Source organism: Balaenoptera borealis (assembly GCF_965194805.1).
Source record: "Balaenoptera borealis genome assembly, chromosome: 17".
Taxonomy (NCBI): Eukaryota; Metazoa; Chordata; class Mammalia; order Artiodactyla; family Balaenopteridae; genus Balaenoptera; species Balaenoptera borealis.
Genome location: NC_138876.1, coordinates 61,387,050 through 61,408,049, shown reverse-complemented (window position 1 = coordinate 61,408,049; position 21,000 = coordinate 61,387,050). Strand labels below are relative to the sequence as shown.

Below are 21,000 nucleotides of genomic sequence, written 5' to 3'. Positions count from 1 at the left end.
ATGTCTATTTAGGTCTTCTGCGCATTTTTGGACTGGCTTGTTTGTTTTTTTGGTATTGAGCTGCATGAGCTGCTTGTATATTTTGGAAATTAATCCTTTGTCAGTTGCTTCATTTGTAAATATTTTCTCCCATCCTGAGGGTTGTCTTTTCAGCTTGTTTATGGTTTCCTTTGCTGTGCAAAAGCTTTTAAGTTTCATTAGGTCCCATTTGTTTATTTTTGTTTTTATTTCCATTTCTCTAGGAGCAAAAAGGATCTTGCTGTGATTTATGTCATAGAGAAATCACTCATTTTTAACGCTGCATAGCATACCAGTATTTGTGTAGATGTATATGAAGTCTCATACATATAATTGTATGCATTCCTCTGTCAATGGATATTTGGATATTTAGATTGTTTCCAGGTTTTTTGCTATTATAAATAATACAGATGTATTCATTCATATCTTCTAGCATACATGTGCTACATGTGCAAGAATTTCTCTTAGGATTATACCTAGCAAAGGAATTTCACATTTTTAACATTACTAAACAATGCCAAATTGTTTCCCAGAAGTAGTCTTAAAGAAACAAATTCTCATCAGAAGTGTGTAAGACTTGACATTGTTCCACCAATACTTAGTTTTATTAGACTTCTTAATTTTTGTCACATGGTTAGGGATAAAATAGTATCTCATTGTAGTTTTAATATGTGTTTCCATGGTTATTAATGAGGTTGAGGGTCTTTTCTTATGTTTACTGGTTCACATGTTTCATATGTTCAATATTTCATATAAGTGTTTATGTGCTATTTTTTCCCACTGTTTTACCTCTACCCTATATCATTTTGTTTTGTTTTCCTATCGCATAAATTAGATTATTTTTAGTAAGGTAAACTCTCCTAGCAACTTATTTATTTGCAAATATCTTTCTTTGATCTTCTTTTAGAAAGTTTGTTGCCTGGGGTACACAATTCTTTGTTGACAATTACCTCTGGTGATGGTCAATTTTATGTGTCAAGTTGACTGGACCTAGATGCCTAGGTAACTGGTAAAACATTATTTCTGGTTGTGTTTGTGAGATTAGCATTTGAATCAGTAGACTGAGTAAAGATCCCTCTCATGAATGTGGGCAAGCATAATCCAATCCTTTGAGGGCCTAAATAGAACAAAAAGGTGGAGGAAGGGTGATTTTGCTCTCTGCTTGATCTGGGACATCCAGCTTCTTCTGCCCTCAGACATAGGTGCTTCCGGTTCTTGTGTTTCCAGACTCAGATGGGGGCTTATACAATAGAAGTCCCAATTCTCAGGTCTTCTGACTCAGACTGAATTACACCACTGGTTTCTCCGGTTCCAGCTTGCAGACAGCAAGCAGATCATGGGACTTCTAAACTTCCGTCACTGTGTTAGTTAATTCTATAATACATCCTTTTATATACATCCTTATATATCCTGTTGATTCTGTTTCTCTAGAGAATCCTGACAAAAACACTTCTCCATAACATACAATTTCTACTGGCTTTTTTTTAAAAAAATATTTTTTTGATGTGGACCATTTTTAAAGTCTTTATTGAATTTGTTACAATACTGCTTTTGTTTTATGTTTTGGTTTTTTGGCTACAGGTCATGTGGGATCTTAGCTCCCCAACCGGGGATTGAACCCGCACCCCCTGCATTGGAAGGTGAAGTCGAACCACCGGACCACCAGGGAAGTCCCTCTACTGGTTTTTAATGTTCAATTTCAGCCTGATTGTCACTCCTTTATGAATGACATTTCTTTTATGTTTGGCGACTCTTATAGTGAGTCCTTGTCTTTGCTGTTCTGTGTGTTCACTACGCTGTGACTACGGATTTCTACATATTTAACCTGTTTAGCTCATGAGGTGGTTTTTGAATTTGAATTTGTACCTTTCATGAACTCACCAAAAATGTTATCATTGTTTCGTCCCCTTTTTCTCTAGTCTCCTTTTAAAACTCTAATTATGCATGTGTTCAGTCTTCTTTTTCTCTCTTTGTATGTCACTTAAGCTGTTTTTCAAGGTTTCTATATCCTAGCATCCCTGTGCTGCATTTACTTATTTTATTATTAATTTATGCATAATAATTTATTATCATCAGTTATAATCTATCTTTTAGTTTATGATTTATCTTTTCTGCTATATCTTATATTTAACCCATCAGTTGAGATATTGATTTAAATTATTAAATTTTTCAGTTCTAGAAAATTATGCTCTATGTTCCCACACATTTCTCAACCCCCATGGTGTGAGTCACTTCCTAGTAGAATATCAGATAAGTTTGTTTGCTGCCCTTCAGCTGTCCCTCAGCCTTAGCCAAAAAGAGGACCATATATTGTGATGGCAGAACCATGACCTTTAATCCACCTGGATATCTAAGTTGCTGCATAGAAAACAGCTACCATAGAGAGTCACCTGGTCCTTGGTCAACGTTGAGGCACTAAAAGTAACAGTTGTTGCCTGTGACTCACTTATTTTGCAACAGAAAGTTTGTACCTCTTAATCTCCCTCACTTGTTTGTATCCTCCCCCCAACTCCCTCTCCTCTGAAAATTACAGTGTGGGAAATACAGTTAATAATTATGTAATATCTTTGTATGGTGACAGATGGTAACTAGACTAGTCCTGGTGATCATTTTGTAATGTACACAAATATTGAATTACTGTGTTATGTAACAGGAACTAACATACTATTATAGGTAAATTATACTTCAAAACAAACAAACAAACAAAAAAACTCATAGAAAAATAGATCAGATCTGTGGTTACCAGAGTCAGGGGATGGGGGAAGGGGGAATTGGAAGAAGGCAGTCAAAAAGTTGCAAACTTCCACTTATATGATAGATAAGTACTAGTGGTGTAATGTACAACATGATGAATATAATTAATACTGCTGTATGTTATATATGAAAGTTGTTAAGATAGTAAATCCTAAGAGTTCTCATCACAAGGAAAAAAATTTTTTTTTCTATTTCTTTAATTTTGTATCTATATAAGATGATGGATGTTCACTAAACTTACTGTAGTAATTATTTCATGATGTATGTAAGTCAAACCATTTTTCTGTACACCTAAACTTATACAGTGCTATATGTCAATTATACCTCAATGAACTAGAAGAAAAAATTAATAAAATAAAATAAATTTTGAAAGTAATCTTGGTTGTCACTGTTGCATTTTGCTGTGGCACAACCTGGCTTATCCTAATACAAATTTTGAATTAATTCTTTTTCAATTTTATTTGGTTATTTTTTATATTCTCTTATCCTTTGGAAACTTTTAAAAATATATATATTTTATTCTTTCTTATTTTATATTCTGTAAGCAATAATTTCAATGCCTGATGTTCTTGGGATTTAAATTTGTTAGTTGTTTTTTTCTCCTGCATATATTTGAAAATTTGTGGAGTTTTTTGGTTGTATGTTCATATTTGATTGAATTAGTCTGTGGAAGAATATTAGGGACCTGATTTAAGGATGATTCCCTCCAGAGAGGATTTTTAAAGACTTCTGCTGCAAGTCATCTCAACAAACTAGGATCATTGTGATTTAATCTCTCAGCCTCTTCCGGTTTCCCTGACCAGTAGTATAAAACAGGTAGTATAAAGTAGAACCCTACACTGGTGTGAGGTGAGCCAAAGACACACATTCTAAAGAGCCACTTTATCCCCCTGTCAGCAGCTGTGGTCAAAACAGACAGATTTTCACATCCTTTTCCATTTCTGGTCAGTAGTTTTTTTTCATCATGCTCTTTCATTAAGGGTATATCTCTTTGGAGAAACAACTTTTATGAAAATTCTTCTGCCTGACTTTCTCTACTTCCATAGGCCCTAACCTAATATCCTCATCCCAATTTAGCTATTCCCTAAAATTCCAGTTTGCTGTTTATCATGTTTTCCCTCTCTATGTCCCAAGAAATGCCCCAGATTTCATACTGGCTTGCAATTTTGATTTCAGCTTTTAAATCCTTCTGTGTTATTGGGGAAAAAGGAGGTATATACTCAAAGATTTCCTTTAGTTTCTTGAGAACTCAGCTATGAATTTAAAAATATATTTATTTTAGCCTAGTTCATGCCTATATGTTTTTCAGAGGAGGAACTTAAAAGACATAAAGCTATGTACTATGTTTTTACATACAGCCATATTCCCACCACTTTGTACTGCATGAACACAAAACTATTTATTTAATAAATGTTATAAAATTGCTCAGACAGAAGCAAAACACCAACAAAAATAAGACAAACTAAGTTTTTTTTTTTAATTTCTAAATGCTTTAAACATATAGAAAAATAAAGAGAATGATATAAAACAAACAGCCAAGTTCTGACAACACGGATATTATAAATGTTGATATTCTTCTATACATGCTTCAATTTCTTTTAGAGTAATACAATGTTGCCAAAAAAAATAACTTCCAGTTAGAGCTAATTGAAGAGTAGAGGATTTATTTATGCATTCTTTCAATTAACATACATTGACTCAAAATTAAATATCATATACAATGCTTAGCATGGAGATTTAAATCACTTATGTTTAGGTCAATAATGGAGCTATGCCTTTCAAAATAAAATTTTACTGTGACTGTGTTATTGATGATTCAATCTTGTTCCATAAACATTTATTGAACACCTAGGAAAAATCTAGCAGTGAAATTAAAGAAGGGGAAGAAAATGCTCTAATTATGAGAAAACTTCTTTATTCCTTACTGACACTGTCTAAAAAAAATTGATTCATCTATGTATGCTATTCCCTGCCTTTTACCTCTATCTGGATTATTTATTAATCCTTGACAAAAAAAATCAATATATTGTGAATTCATTTATATACACTCAATATTAGTGAGATAAAATACAATAATGAAAGTACTATTACACAAAGAAGTACCAGATAGAACTATTATAGATACTTAGAGATGAGCTATGCCTTTCTCATTTCCTGTACTTTACTGTACAAGTAGATATAATACTATTTCTTCCATTATGAATTGAAATATTCTTAAATTTGTTGAAGAATTTCAATAAAGCCAATGAAAAGAATTATTAATCCCCTTAGATAGTAGTGGGAAACACAATGTAATTGGTAGGCTTCATATCAGAGTTCTTGGAATTTCTCCAACTGCATTAGCAATTGGTCATTTTAATTACATGGTCCATTAGCTGAAATCTGCATTACAAAAGTCCCATGTACAATTCTTGCCAACTCTGATCCATTCATTGTAAGGTCAAAGTTTCCTTGCTCATTGCAAAATGAAACTAGGTATTAAGTTAAAGTATTTCGAGCTCATTAAATATACAACCTCAAGTTAGTCACCATATCACATACAGAAAATAACTACAGTTCTAGAGACAATGCCTCCAATACTTCCAGCTTTTTATGATGTAAGGTAGTTCTGCAAAAGATCTGGGCACATTCAAAAAATTTTAAAAGAGAATATCAATCTTTGAGCTTCTACTTTTTGTGCCTTATAGATATAATTACTTACAAAGCTGACACAAATGTCTCAGTCTAACTGATCATAATCATAAGTATATTTGTAAATAAAAAGTAGATTCACTTATCACTGCCAGCAAGTATTCAGTCCGGAAGTATCCATGGAACCTTAACCAAGGCTACCTTGCAATGTTTTTTTTAGTACAGTCCCTGCTCAAAAGTGCTTAGACAACCAACTAAAATTGAATGGATCTATTCAATATTCAACCCTGCACTCAGTAAGATTTTAACTTTTTTTTTTTTTTTGATTATCTACAATGTGCTCCATGCTGGTATATCAAGATTAATAAAATATACTCATTTTCTTCAAGACACTTGTGACCTAGTCCATTCTATGTAAATTTTTCAAAAAAGTACAGATTTACAAAAGTATGTACTTTTCTATCACAGAGATCTCATTTCTCCATTTTCTTCCAAAGGATGCAATGGAAAACTCATTCAGATTCCTGACTAACATCTGAAAACTATATCTATACATTTCTTGAATACCATTTATCTAATTTACTGAAATATTGAGGCTAACCTAGAATATAGTATATGATGAATTTAGGCTAGCATTGTTCTAAATCTTAAATATTCTTGCAAATCAGCTATAAGATAAGCCATTCTAGAATTTTGCCCAGTGCTGAAGGCATACTTATTGATTTACATTTCAGCCTCCAGTTTTGCCTTGAAAAAAACAGGGACAGTAGGTGCCTGTCTCTTGTCTTCTTGCATTTTCTTTTTTTCCCTGAATCTTTGGAGATCACAGAAAATTTCAAGTGCATATGCAAGTTCTTATAGCAGCTGAGCTCCAATTGTTCTGAGTTGGAAGAGCTGCCAAACTGTCCCTTACAGTCTTTTCACTCAACTATGATTTTGCATCAAAGTTTATCCTAAACTTCCTCATCTAAAACCTATTCCCGTTTGCCTGAAAAAGAAATGGAGGTGGTTAAGCACATCTACTTTCCTCAGCTCTTTACATTACACCTATGGATTTACTGTACAGTCACACCTTAATCCTTATCATGCCTTGAACAAAAAAATAAAAACAAAAAAGCCTTTCTATTGTCTATACATTTTTCTCATTGCAGATTTCAGCATTCATTGTACATCATGTATCATTCTGTTTCACTCTAATATATATCCTTAGGTGAATATCATCCAGTCTATCTTTTCTACCAATTTTTTTTAAATCATTTTTTTATTAAATTGATCTCTATGCAACCATATCTATCTCTATGTATTATCTTCCTCATTTTCTTTTTCATCTGAATCAGTTGCAATTGTGGAGTCTGATATTCCTTTTTGGAGGCTCCTAGGCTTCTTAACTCATCCTCCCTTTTAGAGGGTCAAGCAGTGGGATCAAATCTGTTATGGTGGAAGCTTAGAGATGATATGACTTAAGTCCAATCATCTTACACAAACCCAGCTGTCTGGAAATGTAAATAAAACAGTTTCCTGGAAGGAACTGTGTAGATAGGATGAGCTCTATAGAGTTCAATCTAGTTTCTAATCCTATTAGTCCCAGGGGATACACATAAAAAGGACCATTAAAGTGGTACAGATGTGTTCTGTGATTGTGATTGCACCCCAGTCTCTGACAATGCCTACCTCCTTATGGTCAATGAAGAAACAGCTAGTGTCAGGGAGTTTCAGCGGTGGTAGCAAAGATGAAGGGAACAAAACTGCACTTTGTATATTTCTTAAATTGTAGCTGAGTGTTACAGAGTGTTATTGGAATAGGTTAGAGGGAACTGGCACAACCTTCTTCTACCTTGGAAGCTAAAAGTCAGAGGTGCCAGAAGTAGTAATTTTAAAGATACTGCCAAAGAGCAATGGGATGATGATGATAATGATTATCTAGTACCAGGACCATTTACCCAGGCTTATGTCATCTGGGAACTATTTCCCACTGAAGGATTTTAACTTGCCTTTTATAGTATTTTGGGCACATGTCTCACTATGACAAGCATTTCCATTCACTAACAATTGGAAACTTTAAGGTGACACAGCCCTTCCCACAAGGTCTCCATTATTCTCATATTAAAAAACAATTTTCCGGGACTTCCCTGGTGGCACAGTGGTTAAGAATCCGCCTGCCAGTGCAGGGGACACGGGTTCGAGCCTTAGTCAGGGAAGATCCCACATGCCGTGGAGCCCGTGTGCCACAACTACAGACCCTACGCTCTAGAGACTATGAGCCACAACTACTGAGCCCACGTGCCACAACTACTGAAGCCCACGTACCTAGAGCCTGTGCTCCATAACAAGAGAAGCCACCTCAGTGAGAAGTCCACACACCACAACGAAGAGTAGCTCCCGCTCGACACAACTAGAGAAAGCCCACGCACAACAACGAAGACCCAACACAGCCAAAAATAAATAAATAAATACATAAATTTATTTAAAAAAATTTTTTTTCTTTATTTTCCTTTGTTTTAAAAGTTACTTTGACAGTGGGTCCCATCATTCTACCTTCTCCCTGTTTAAACAATAGGAATTTCAGCAGCTATCTGAAAAGCTGAAGTTTCAGGAAAAGAAGTAAACATTATTTGAGTATTTGCTATGGTCTAAGTACCTATGTTTTGTATTTTCACATGTTAACATATTTAATCTTTCAGTATCTCAAATTTTACATTTTGAATATACTTATTCTCTTCCCTATGGGAAGTTTCTGTTCTTGCCTCCTTGACCAGGATTCAGTTCTTCTCCTCATTCACTACCATTCTAAAAAATCTCTAGTATATTCTTCCCAGGAATAAGTATTTTATTAAAGATTATTAAAGGTATTAGTCGAAGGGCTTTCCATAACTCAGGGCATAAACATTTACTTCCAAGTTCCTGTTTTCAAGTTAGGTCCACAGCATCCAGTTCCTCTCTCTTTTAAAGTGTCCCCTTGAAACTTCCCTTGCCCCGTCTCCCAACATGCTCCACTTCTACCTTGGTCCCTTTACATCTTTCCTTTTCTCAGATGTGGATTAATTTATCTCCTCCAATCTATCACATCCCACAGTCATCATTTATACTCTCTTCAAGTTGACAAAAGGGCAGCAAATAAAAGATCTTCCAATTTATCTTGATCCATCCTCCTTACAAAGTGACTATAAAATTATTGCATCACATTTTTTTCTATTACATATTTAACACTTTTCAAATGTCTTTTATGTGCAAGACTTCATGTGAAGCATTAGGAAGATAGAAAGAACTAACATACAGTCACTAAAAAGTTGCTTTCCACCTATAAATGCACTTACAGATAAATGTATAACCAGGTGAATAGGACGTAGAAGGACATATATTCAAGTGATACAAAGAGATAATTAAGATTTAAAAGATGGGAGATGAGGGTTCAAATAAGATGCCAGTCAGCTACAGAGTTCCAAACTGAAAGTTTGGTAAATGAAGTTGCCCCAATTCTAGGTAGGAATAATTTTTGAGGTCTTAAGCTCAAAGAGCATGCCTAATGGAAGGAGACAATGCTGAGTCTTGCACCATCAAGCTCACCTGTAAGGTGTTCCTTGTGTTCCACCGTAGTGCCCAGCACAATCTCGCTTGGTTTCAAATCCACGCTTTGCTCCCATACCGTGTCCAGTCTCACTATTCCAGGTCCCTTTTGTAACTATCTCATCCTCACTACTTCCTCCATTTTAATCCTCTTATTGGGTCATTCTCAATGTTTTCCATAAAAATATTTTACAGATTTCCCTCATCCAGATTTTGAAGTTTCATTTTGAAAAGGTCTGGATAAATATCTCTTGATAAAGATGCAGTTCAGCCTCAGGAAAAAAAAAAAAAATCCCCTCTTGCAATATTTTAAGCCACGATCAAAAAGAGGCAAAATTTATACTTCAATAAAGTATATATAACCAGTCATCTTTTCCAACATTCCCCCTTCTCTTCCAAAACCCCACGCTTTATGAGAAAGAATGGAGAAAAATGCCTCCCCAATTTCCAATTCCTTCCCTTATTTCCTGAAGTAACAGATATAACATAGACTTTAGTATCTCCTGAGCCCTTACTCACCTTACACTTTTATATGTCACTGTATTCATTCAACAAGTATTTAAACAAGTCTATGCTAGTCCAGTATTCTGGAAATACTGAATATAAAAGATAATCTCAATGAACCTGAGTCAAGTGGGAAAGGTCATGAAGTATGATGACTAGTGTGGATAATGTTGTCCTTGGGTTGCTATATAGTAGATGTCTAGAGAACAGGCATCTACTTCTCAACTCTGTAGTGGAAGACGTGTGTGAAGGAAGCAGACAGAGAAAAGGCCTCCAAGAGTACTTAAGACTGGAGCTACCACTATTGCAATCGGTAGTGCTATCACCTATCAAAATGTTTAAACTGGAAGCCAAGAACTCAGCCCCTCCAACTTATTCCTCAACATTTCCCTCAACGAGTTCTCTTGACGCTGCCTCTTGCCTCCTTAATATCATTCAAAATTTTCCAATTTTCTCCCTATCTTATTTACACTCCAATCTTTCTCTGGAATCTCTGCCACTATCTTAGTTATACTCCTATCTTTCTCTAGAATGTTAAAATAGCATCCTGATTGCAGAATCATTTCCCTCCAATCTTGTACTCACTCTTTATTATTGGTTTCACTTTGCTAAAATTCAAGACCTAAAACTCCTCAGTGGTTGTCAAATGTCCTGTAAAGTATAAACCTCTCAACATGTCTCAACTTATTCCTTTGAAGCCACACAGTACAGTGATGAAGAACACGAAGTCTAGAGCTTCAGTTTGAATTCTGTCATCTAATAGCTGGGGGTCTTGGGCAGATACATAATTTCTCTAAGTCTCCAAATTCTCATTTTGGAAATGGGGATATCTCATCATATGATTATGATGAAGACTAAATAAGGTAAATCCTCTTATGTTCTTAGGATACCACCTGACACACAGAAATAGAAAAGAATACTAGCTGTAATTATTGTCTGTCCAATTTCATCTTCCCTACTAATTCCCTTTCTATGCTTGTATATGACAAATCTCCTTCCTGTTCCTCTGAGTCACCATATTTTCTCATCTATGTGTCTTTCATATGCTTCTTTCTCTACCAAGATCTCCTTTCCAAGCCTCCTCCAAACTGTCTAATACCAACTCATTTTTCAGGTCTCACTGTTGATGTCATTTTCTGTCTCCAATTCCCCAGTGCTGAGTTAAGTGCTTTTCCTGTTGGTTTCCACCACTCCCTCACATACTTTATACTAGTACTAATCACTCTGTTCTCCTTCATTGTCTTATAAATTCCTTAAGGGCTTATTCCCCTAATGCCTAACACTTCCAGTGGCTTATATAGGTATAGCAGTTTTGGGGAGCAATCCATCTAATTTTCAATTGCATATACAAATTGATCTGATCAGGAACTACATCATTATTATAATTTCCAGAATAGTCAAGCTTTATAAACTGTGCTTTCTATAATACTTTTTTCTTTATGTCAGGGTCTGTGTCTCATTCATTTTTACTTCCATTCTTCATTGCTAGCAACTAGAGGAGTGTCTTCCATAGAATAAATACTCAGATGTGTTAATTAAGTGTAAAGGCAGCAAAATAACTTTAAATTACACAACTTAATGAAGCATGGAAAAATAAGTTTGGGACCCAATATACTTTTCTACAAATGAATGCCACTGGGTCTTATGTCTTTAATCTTGGTGGTTTATATTATTTTAAAGCAAACATTAAAACAACAAAAACAGAAAAACCTAATGGATACAGCATTATTCAAAGAGGAATTTTGAAAGGAAGAAAATCTGAGGATTAAGATCCTTAATATTCATTTCTGACAGCCTACATTCAAGTTTAGGTTGTCTGGTCAACATTTCGGTCTGGCTTGTAGTTTCCAAATCATGGTGTGTCGTGTTCAAAGTCAATTCCCTAGAATAGATTTAGGGATAACTTTTCCACAGGTTTTCTCAATTAAAGATGCATCTAGCTCTTTGCCCACATCACCCACATCTGCTCATAAAAAATGAATAATGGAACACACATGTGCTGACTTGTGATTCATTTCAGCCTTTTGCAGGTGCAAATGCAAGTTTTAAGGTGCAAAGTGGAGCCACAAACGTTGTGGGCTTGTCCAGCTGAAATTCTAGGCTTAATCACATCTAAATAACTCCTCAGGTGATGCAATCACAAGATTTTGCTCACAAAAAGGGTGCAATAAATATTGTAGATCGAACTTGTGTATATTAACAGATGAGGCTACATTATTTAGAGAAAATGAAATCCAGCTAATTTTCACCAATCTGGTATTTGCTAAAGCATTCTTTTCCTATATTAACCCCAAATTCACCTTGATTATGTTTCAAAGCAACTTCGACCAAATATAATAGGAAATAAAATACTTTTATTTGTATACATAACTGATTCAGGGAATTACATTGACAGATAACTCCAATCTACTATAACTACTACATATCCTTGCAGCTGGAGTGGTTCTAGCAGACAAACTAAGTCAACACTCTGTTACAAACAGTAATAGAGGGGCTCACTGGTGCAGATAATCCTAAACAGCAGAAAATCCCCAAATCATTTATTTTCAGCTTGAATATGCATTTAAGAATTTTTTTTCAGCAGACACCCATTCTTAATTTCATTTTCCTTAGGTTAAGGTTCTGTGAATTATACACCTTACTAATGATTAAATTGTCACATACCTTTCATTAGTCAATATATACAAGAGTATGTCCCTTGTCAGTGAAGATGATATAGGTAACAGAGCTGTTTGAAGATGGAGAGTAGAGTACTGTTTTCCGAGAAGAGAAATATCTCCATAGCCACTCTCTTGTGGCCAGATTTCCATGAAATTTATTTTATTTTATTTTTTTAACATCTTTATTGGAGTACAATTGCTTTACAATGGTGTGTTAGTTTCTGCTTTATAACAAAGTAAATCAGCTATACATATACATATATCCCCATATCTCCTCTCTCTTGCGTCTCCCTCCCCCCACCCCATTTATAATAGCCAGGACATGGAAGCAACCTAAGTGTCCATCGACAGATGAATGGATAAAGAAGATGTGGCACATATATACAATGGAATATTACTCATGCATGAAGTTTATTAAACATGGTATGCTCTGCAGCTTCTGATGCCCAGCTATACTTTAACTGCTATTTTGCTTGAGTAAGGAGGATACCTTTCACTCTACTCTGACAGAAAAAAGAAGTACAGCTTCCTTGTTTCTTTATGAACTAGAGAAACCCAGGTTATAAAGAACACACACACACATACACACTTGCTTTCATTTCAACATGGTAAATATATAATTCTATCATAACACTGGGAATATGTTATTTTAAAAGCAACAGATATGAACATATCACTGTCCCAGGGAGTATAATAGAAAGGAGAATTTTCCAGGGATCTTTGTTTTGAAAAATATAGTGATACTGGGAGAGAGTTCAAAAGTCAGGGAAAGAGAGAAAGGAGATTTCCCCGTTGGCTTCATGCTTAAATATATTTATCTCCTCTCATCAACACTGAGGCAGAGAAGAATGAAAATTAAGCTCTGCCTTTACACTTTACTTCTGTTACAACACTTCTCAACCCAACCCTTCTTGCTCTGTTTATCCCAATCCTGCCCATTTTTCAAAGTGCAGCTCAAATCCTGCTTCTCTTATAAAGTATTCCCTGACAATTTCATCTGGAAGCAATTTTTCCTTCTTCTAAACTTCCACAAGACTTATTTTCCATACCACTCATTCAGTACTTATTATTTACTGACTGGTAGAGATGTAATATTTTCTGAATTGTCGCAGCTATTATAGAGACTTTTTTTATCCTTTTGTATAGACTACATCATCATAACTAAAAGGAAGCACATCTGTAATGCTCACAGTATGCCAGATACTGTTTTGAGAGCCTTAGAGATATGAAAAGCTCTACTTTACAAATATTAGGTGTCTAATAATAGATATTTTACGTGCATATATGTATTTGTGTGTGTACCCAAGTACAATATATGTATGTATATGTATATGTGTGAGGTATATGTATATATGTATATGCATATATGCATGTACTATATATGTATATATATGTATATGTGTGTGATTATATATGTATATATGTATGTGTGTATACTTATATATACGTGTATTAAATCATGTTTTTCTCATGTGAATATCATATTGTAAAATTGAAATAAAACCATATTTATTCAGGAGTTTATTAAAAGACATCAATAAATTGTTAACAATTACAAATTTATTATTGAATTTATGTTATTTTTCTCACTTCTATAATAGATAAAGGTACAGACTGATATACAACAAGAAACACAGTATATCTTAATATTTTCCATTTTGATGAAAATTTTAGAAGGGAAAAAAACCCATATATTATATTTAGAGTAATACAAAATTGGACTTTGTTTCTGAAATGAGGACCCTCTTCTTTTTATTCAAAAGACAAAACATGTTGGTTTTATTTTTCTGAAGGAAAAAAATGTGTACACAAACAAAAACTACTTGACAATTACCTAACAGTCCTCCTAGATTCTAGTCCAGCATCACCATCAACTAGCTATAAGTATTAACCTTTCTGTTCCTTGGTTTCTTCATCTGGAGATGAGGGGCACCAGTTCAATTAGCAGTATTATCTCCATTTCAAATTTCAAAATCCATGTATGATTTTGTCCATATAGAAGACAGTCTATTCAAAAGGATTTTAAACCATATCTATCATTAGTTTCTACAGTTATACAACTTAATGTAATCCAGGCAAAAATTTCCATTTCCAGAAGCTGATAAAGATGAAGTGATTAAAATAAAATTATAGGAATCTATCTATACCTACATTACCCTTTTGTAGGTGTAAATATTTCCTAAATTGACATCATGCTGAAGATAATGGAAATTATTTAAAGCAGACAAGCAGAAAAATGTCTTTTAAAGTGCTTCCCTCTGTGCTAGGTATATCCTTGGAAAAATCCCACATTTATTCTGGACTAATGGATTCTCTACCTTTTTTAGGTGCCTTTTCAACATCCAACAGTGAACGTATTGCTTTCTGTGCAGTTCAGTCAAATACAATCATACTTATACCGCTATTATTTCATGCTTCTGGATTATGTGGCTTTGAATTTGAAAGATATTGGTTAAAAACATGTTATGAAACAAATAGATGGCAGGAACATATCTCCATGCCTATATCAAAAGTCAGCCCACCGCAAAGAAGTCTTCAAACTCATTTTTCTTTTTTACATTTTTTTGTTAAAATAAGTGACTTATGAAAAAGGAACTAGTTTTTTAAATTAGTAATGTTCTGTGTTGTGTTACTTAACTAATCATCTGGAACTATAGATTATTTCCAATGAAACAGAAAATCCAGAGTGAGGGTCTAAGCTAGATGAACACTCTAAGAATATATGTATATTTATATATATATATATATATATATATATATAATATATATATATATAATGCATACATAAATACATACATATGTATGCACATACATATATATTCTTAGCGTAATATATATAGTAGGATATATTATATTTCATTATATATTATATTCTTAGAATTTTGAATGTATATATATATATATACACAGACACCCCCAGATTTATGATGATTCAACTTACAATTTTTCGACTACTATGGGACAAAAGCAATACACATTCATTAGAAACCATAATTTGAATTTTGAATTTTGATCTTTTCTCAGCTATCATGCAATATGATATTCTTCTTCTAATTCTGGGCTGCCACAGGGAACCACAGCTCTCAGTCAGCGAGGCGATCACAAGGGTAAACAACCAATACACTTAAAAACATTCTGTACCCATACAACCATTCTATTTTTCACTTTCAGTACACTAGTCAATAAATTACATGAGATACTTAACACTTTATTATAAAGTAGGCTTTGTGTTAGATGATTTTGCCCAAGCGTAGGCTAATGTAAGTGTTCTGAGCACTTTTAAGGTAGGGTAGGCTAAGCTTTGATGTTCAGTAGGTTAGGTGTATTAAATGTATTTTCAACTTACAATATTTTCAACTTAACAATGGGTTTATCAGGACGTAACCCCATTCCAAGTCGAGGAAGATCTGTGTATGTGTGAGTGTGTGTGTAGAGAGAGAGTTCAAACAAACAGATATATGGGTATATAGATAGATATATATATAGATATATATAGATATATATATATATATATATATATATATATATATATATATACACACACACACACATACATACACTTGGGCAAGCTGATCCTACTAAAGATTAATTTTAAAGAGAATTGCAATAAGCCTCATGTATATGGTGATTTACAGGCTAAGAGCTAACCCACACCCCTCCCCCAAAATGAAGGTATTCAGGCTATTGAGGGACAAAGCTCCTCTCTTAGCTACCCAGTCACTACAGTGAATAGAGAAGGAACTTTACTTAAAAGGAAAACCTAGTTAAGGGATAGTCTTGATCCAGAAGAGTGACCCAAGGTAATGCTTCTCAGATTATCCTCTAACCCAAACTCAAGGGTCTCAGGGATTTTAGGAAGTGAGAGAATATGTAAATTTACAAATGCAAGATTTGATAAGAAGCCAGGAGCAAAGAACTATTGTTTTTCACAAATTTTAGTAATGAATGTTTTATTTACTGCGGGGACTGTAGGAGTAAAAAAAGGAAGAACAATATTCCTTACATAAAAGCAGAGGGAATTGTCTGAACAAGCAGACCCAGAGGTCTTTGGGGAAGCATGGAAGTACCTCATTTTACTAAGTTTGGCTGTGGGCAGAAGACAGAGATGCTATAGATGGGAGGTAAAAAAAACACTGCGAGAGGGTCCCAAATCCCACAGGAACTAGAAAGAAAAGATTGGGTGCTGTGTTATAATCTATTTTTGTGATGCTTTGCACTAACCCAAAAGATTATGAAAACTGAGGAAATAGAGTTAACATGTAAAAATCTTTATATTCCATAGATTGAAAGAGTCAATTGCAAGTTAGAAATGTTGTGTAACAAAACATAATTTGCTCATCTTAAAACGTGTTTTTATTTTACATTTAGGAAGAATTCCTTATATAGCACTTTAAGTTTTTGCTTAACCAGAAGTCATTTTGTACTATTTTTATTTCCTAATATTCAAGGCCTTCAAGTTGTTACCTACCGTTAATATTAGCTATTTTTAGATATACTGATATCTTCACTTGAGCTGGGTTACAAGTTTCTTTGAAAGGAAAAGAAACATATCTTACATTTATTTTATTCCCTCTCAGTGTGTAACAGAACCTAGAGTGCAGTTTGATATATGGAGGTGCACACATAGCAGGGCATTCATTTGAACGCACACATTAACTATGTCTCATCCACCAATGAGAAATGTAAGACAACAGCTGAGACTGCTGTCATTAATCTTAAGTAAGATTTATTATGGTGTCAAATTAGATTCTAAATTTCGATTGTCTAAGAAATTGGAAAATGAGTGAGATATCAACTCAAAGGGTACTTTTTTTCCTATTTTATGATGTATATTTCCTTTATAGTAGTCTTCTTATTGGCCATTTGTTAATCATGTATCTTTCAAAGTTATTCAGACACAAGTTTATTGTTATGATAAGATCTAGCAAATTTTTTCATCAGCACCTTTTCCTGGCTGCAACTGAGGAGATGAATTGGAAGAAGGGATAACAGGAAGTGGACAAAATAATTTGAGAAAAACGAGAGAAAATGTCTTGCATAGAGAAAAGTAGGAGAGTAACTGTATACAACTATACCAAAGCGGGCATACCCAAAACTGAGACCAGCTCCCCCAACCTTCCTTATATGCAAGGTTTAGCAAACTCGCCTGTCGTTTGCTAATTTTATTCATTTTTTATTGCAATTCAGTAAGTTAATGGGAATTCAGAAAGTAATTTCCTACCCTTTGGTGCCATCATGAGGCCAAAATGACAAAGTACTGAGAAAAGTAGATCTGCAGGGTAACCCAGGGTTTTGATATTTTCTTTTCATTCAAAATGTAATTACCCAGAGAATGAAAGTTTATTTCAGAAAGAAATATAATTACCTTTACTATAATTGAAACCTTCCAACCAACAAATCATAGCTCATATGTCTACATAGGTAGTTCATTGAGTGGAATAAAAATGTACCTTAAATTTTTAAGCAACTGTGAAATTACAACTGTGAATTCAGAATTAATAAAATATTCATGTTTTGAAGTTACACAGCTATGACCCAAAGCTTTCAGAGTGTTTTAAACCAATCATAGCAATATCTTAGCTTTATGTATTTTTTTTTTTTTTTTACTCTATGGTATTATAGGGTAGCATATAGGGTAGTATGATAAAGTACCTCAGAAGTCTCCAACACAATATTATGATACTACAAGAAGAGAATATGCTATTTTAGGAATTGGACAAATGAAAGAATATGGCAAAGCAATGCTTTAGAAAGAATAGCTAATGAATATCTAAGAACTTCTAACCCAGATGAATCAAAGTACAAATCACTCTCAGGTAATTCAGTATTTGAAATCATGACTGCAAAGTACACCTAAAATATTACAAAAAGATGTTTTATTAAAAGTCTCAATCAAATATACCTTGTTTTACTATTTGTGTTATATCTGTGTTATTATCCCTGGTTCCTATTATGTCCATTCTTAGCCTAATTTTACAAGTACATCAATAGAGGTACAAAATATTCATTAATCATCTACTTTCTCAGTACATATAATTTTGTGTGTGTGAATTGTTAAAGTTTTCTCATATGATGAAAACATTGCCCCTAAATGATGCCTGATGATACCTAAATCTGATTTCTTCCCATTGGTCCTCAAAATTCCATCCACTTCACTCTCATTTTGCCCTTCATGGCATTTAGAAACTGAAAAGTCCCACAAATTTCAAGCGTAAGGTGTGGATTCTCTGTCTAAGGGATGGAAAGTTTCACTATGCATATGTCTTGCTTAGCTCAGTTTTTTTTCTTATTTACAAAAAAGCCACAGACAGACAAAAAATAAAACTGCCAAACTGGCTTTTACCTGCTTTTGTTCTTAGAGTGTCCTCTTCCCATCTTGTTCATACTTAACACTTTTATGCAGTATTTCCATATTTTCAGAATTACCATCATATTTTCAGAAACACTGTCATCAACTTCAGTTATAATAAAGGCAGCCTGAATTGCTTTATTTTCTTTCTCTTGTTTCAGAGACAGATCTTATATGTGGAAATGTAATAATTTGCTCTCATTTAAAGTCAGTGGTGATCTCCTTTTGTGACCCAGCCTCCAGCATTCTTTCAGTAAAATCACAGTGCTAATCCCAGCTTGGCTTTGGGCATATGTTGCCCTCATTTGGCCCGTGTAACATTGCTCATGATGGATCATTATCTTTAACATTATCCCAGGGATGAAGAGAAGTTAAATCTTCCTCCACTGTAATAGCATCAAAGGCCCCTTTCACTGGCAAGAGTTACCAAAAAAGACATGGTTTCTGCCCTGATAAAATTCTGAAAGGCCCCCAGTCTGAGGGATAAAGCTTGGGAGCCACCGTCATTCTATATGAAAAGGAGTATCCTGATCACCTATAACCTCCTTGGTGCAGGACGAGACTATTCCTAGGTCAAACGCTATACAATGTTCAAATATTTAAATGCCAACTCATCATAATTCTATTCATCTCACATGCTGAGATGGTTTCTTTCCATTCCAATGACATCATCTCTTGCTTTTACTTCATTATGTACTTTGGGGGAAGGGAAAGAAATTTAGGAAAGAACTGAGTATCTGATTCAGTTGGGATCTAAGAAAAGAGTCTAATTATAACAGAAAGTATTTAATGCATAAAATTAGTTACACAGGTTATAGAGGGAACAGTGAAGAAACTCAGAGATTGTCAATAGCAGGGAGCCACTACTAATTCCTAAATAGAAGAGACAAATGAGTGAGACAGTGTGGGAGAAGCCCAGGGATAGTGTCACCTGGCAGAAGTTGGAACTATATCACTCCTTTCCATAAGAAGCTGGAGCCATTTATGCTCCAGACATACATGTACACCTGAGGCTTTTCCTCCTTTTCTTCTCCTTCCTGCTGCCTTCCAATTTCTGGCCAGTGTGCAAACTGACCATAATCCTTCAACAAGGGAGCTTGAGGTACACAGCCTACATGAGTCAGCCTGCCTGACACAGGGAGCAGAACAGAGAAACTGGGAAGAATGGGTCTAGGTCAAACTAACTCAGGACTGGCACAGAACCCTGGGTAAGGAGGAAAAAACATGTCGTTGGGTATTTGTTAGGAGAAAAAGAGAAAAACCTGAGAGGCTATAAATACCTAGCACATACCTCCCCTAGTTCACATACTTCCCTTTTGTGTCAGCCATTATCGTTTTAAAATAATCCATGGTTGGTTTTTCCAATCAAAAGACTTTCTTTTATTACAAAAAATGGCACATAAATATTTTTTATTTCTTTGACACGTTGCAATTAAGAATAATATATAATTTATTAATATTAATTTCTCTTTTTAAGAGATAAACTATTCTTTCTCTCTGCTTAAAATGGAGTCAGTGTGAAAATAATTTTCAACTAAATTAGCTTTCCATTTTATTCCCTGCTGCTAGTAATGAAAGCACATCCTCCAGCAGTGATGAAAGCACAATTTCTAATGGTTCACAGCAAAGAGTTTTGATTTTTTGATAAATTGGGAGCAGTCAAAAGCAAAATCATAACTCTGAGGCTATTTTATTTCAACTGAATAATCTTTAAATGACATTATCCAAGAACTTTTGTCCCACTAATAATCATACTTGATTTTTTTTTAATTTTAATTAATAAATTTAGTAAATGTTTAGCCTAAGAAAACAGACCCATATTTCTAGTGCACTATTTCTATAACCTATTAACTAACTGTATAAAATATTCTGTTTTATTTCTACCGTCAAAATAATCACTGATTTTGACTATTATCTTTTGATGGATTGATACTTCACATAATGCAATGTAAAACACATATCTAGACTTACAAATATACATTCTAAATAGAGCCAATTCCAATCTCCTATTACAAATTTTTCAGGATATTTTTTGCATAATTCCTATGAAGTTTAAACTTAATATAAAGATTCAATTATTTTGGTAGTAATCTCTCTAATTTTCCCTCTAGACTATAAATTCATTAAATAGAAACCGTAACAAAATTGTTTGCTTCCCTTTTCACAGCATGAATGAAATATCTCTTTCCTTTTAGCATGAAAAATCTGTAATATGGGTCCTCTATAATATTCATTCTCCAGTATATTACTCTGTATGGCATACTTCCCTTTTCTATACTTAAATTGTTTTTAACCCAACCTGAGGATAGTTAAGGAAGTGGGTTATGCTCTATTCTGACACTATCCATGGTAGTTAGCATTTTAAGTTATAATAGGCAAATTATATTCTCTGACCTCAATACATGGCAGTTTGGGATCTGTCTTCCTCCCTTCTTTAAGTCACCATCCTTTTCTTATTCTGAATAGTACCTGTGTTTTTTCACAGAGCTCCTTCATTGTTACCTAACTACCTAAGTTGCT

The 21,000-nt window shown here is 34.2% G+C and overlaps 1 pseudogene across 1 annotated transcript in view; it reads right to left on the bottom strand.

The window, feature by feature from the left end:
• LOC309614629 (3-hydroxyisobutyrate dehydrogenase, mitochondrial pseudogene) overlaps positions 1 to 9,044 on the bottom strand; it is a 48,461-nt pseudogene extending 39,417 nt beyond the window's left edge. Inside the window, exon 1 of the transcript in view lies at positions 8,968 to 9,044. The product of the transcript in view is annotated as a 3-hydroxyisobutyrate dehydrogenase, mitochondrial pseudogene (transcript). The remainder of the gene's footprint in view (positions 1 to 8,967) is intronic.
• Between the last annotated feature and the right edge of the window lie 11,956 nt (positions 9,045 to 21,000).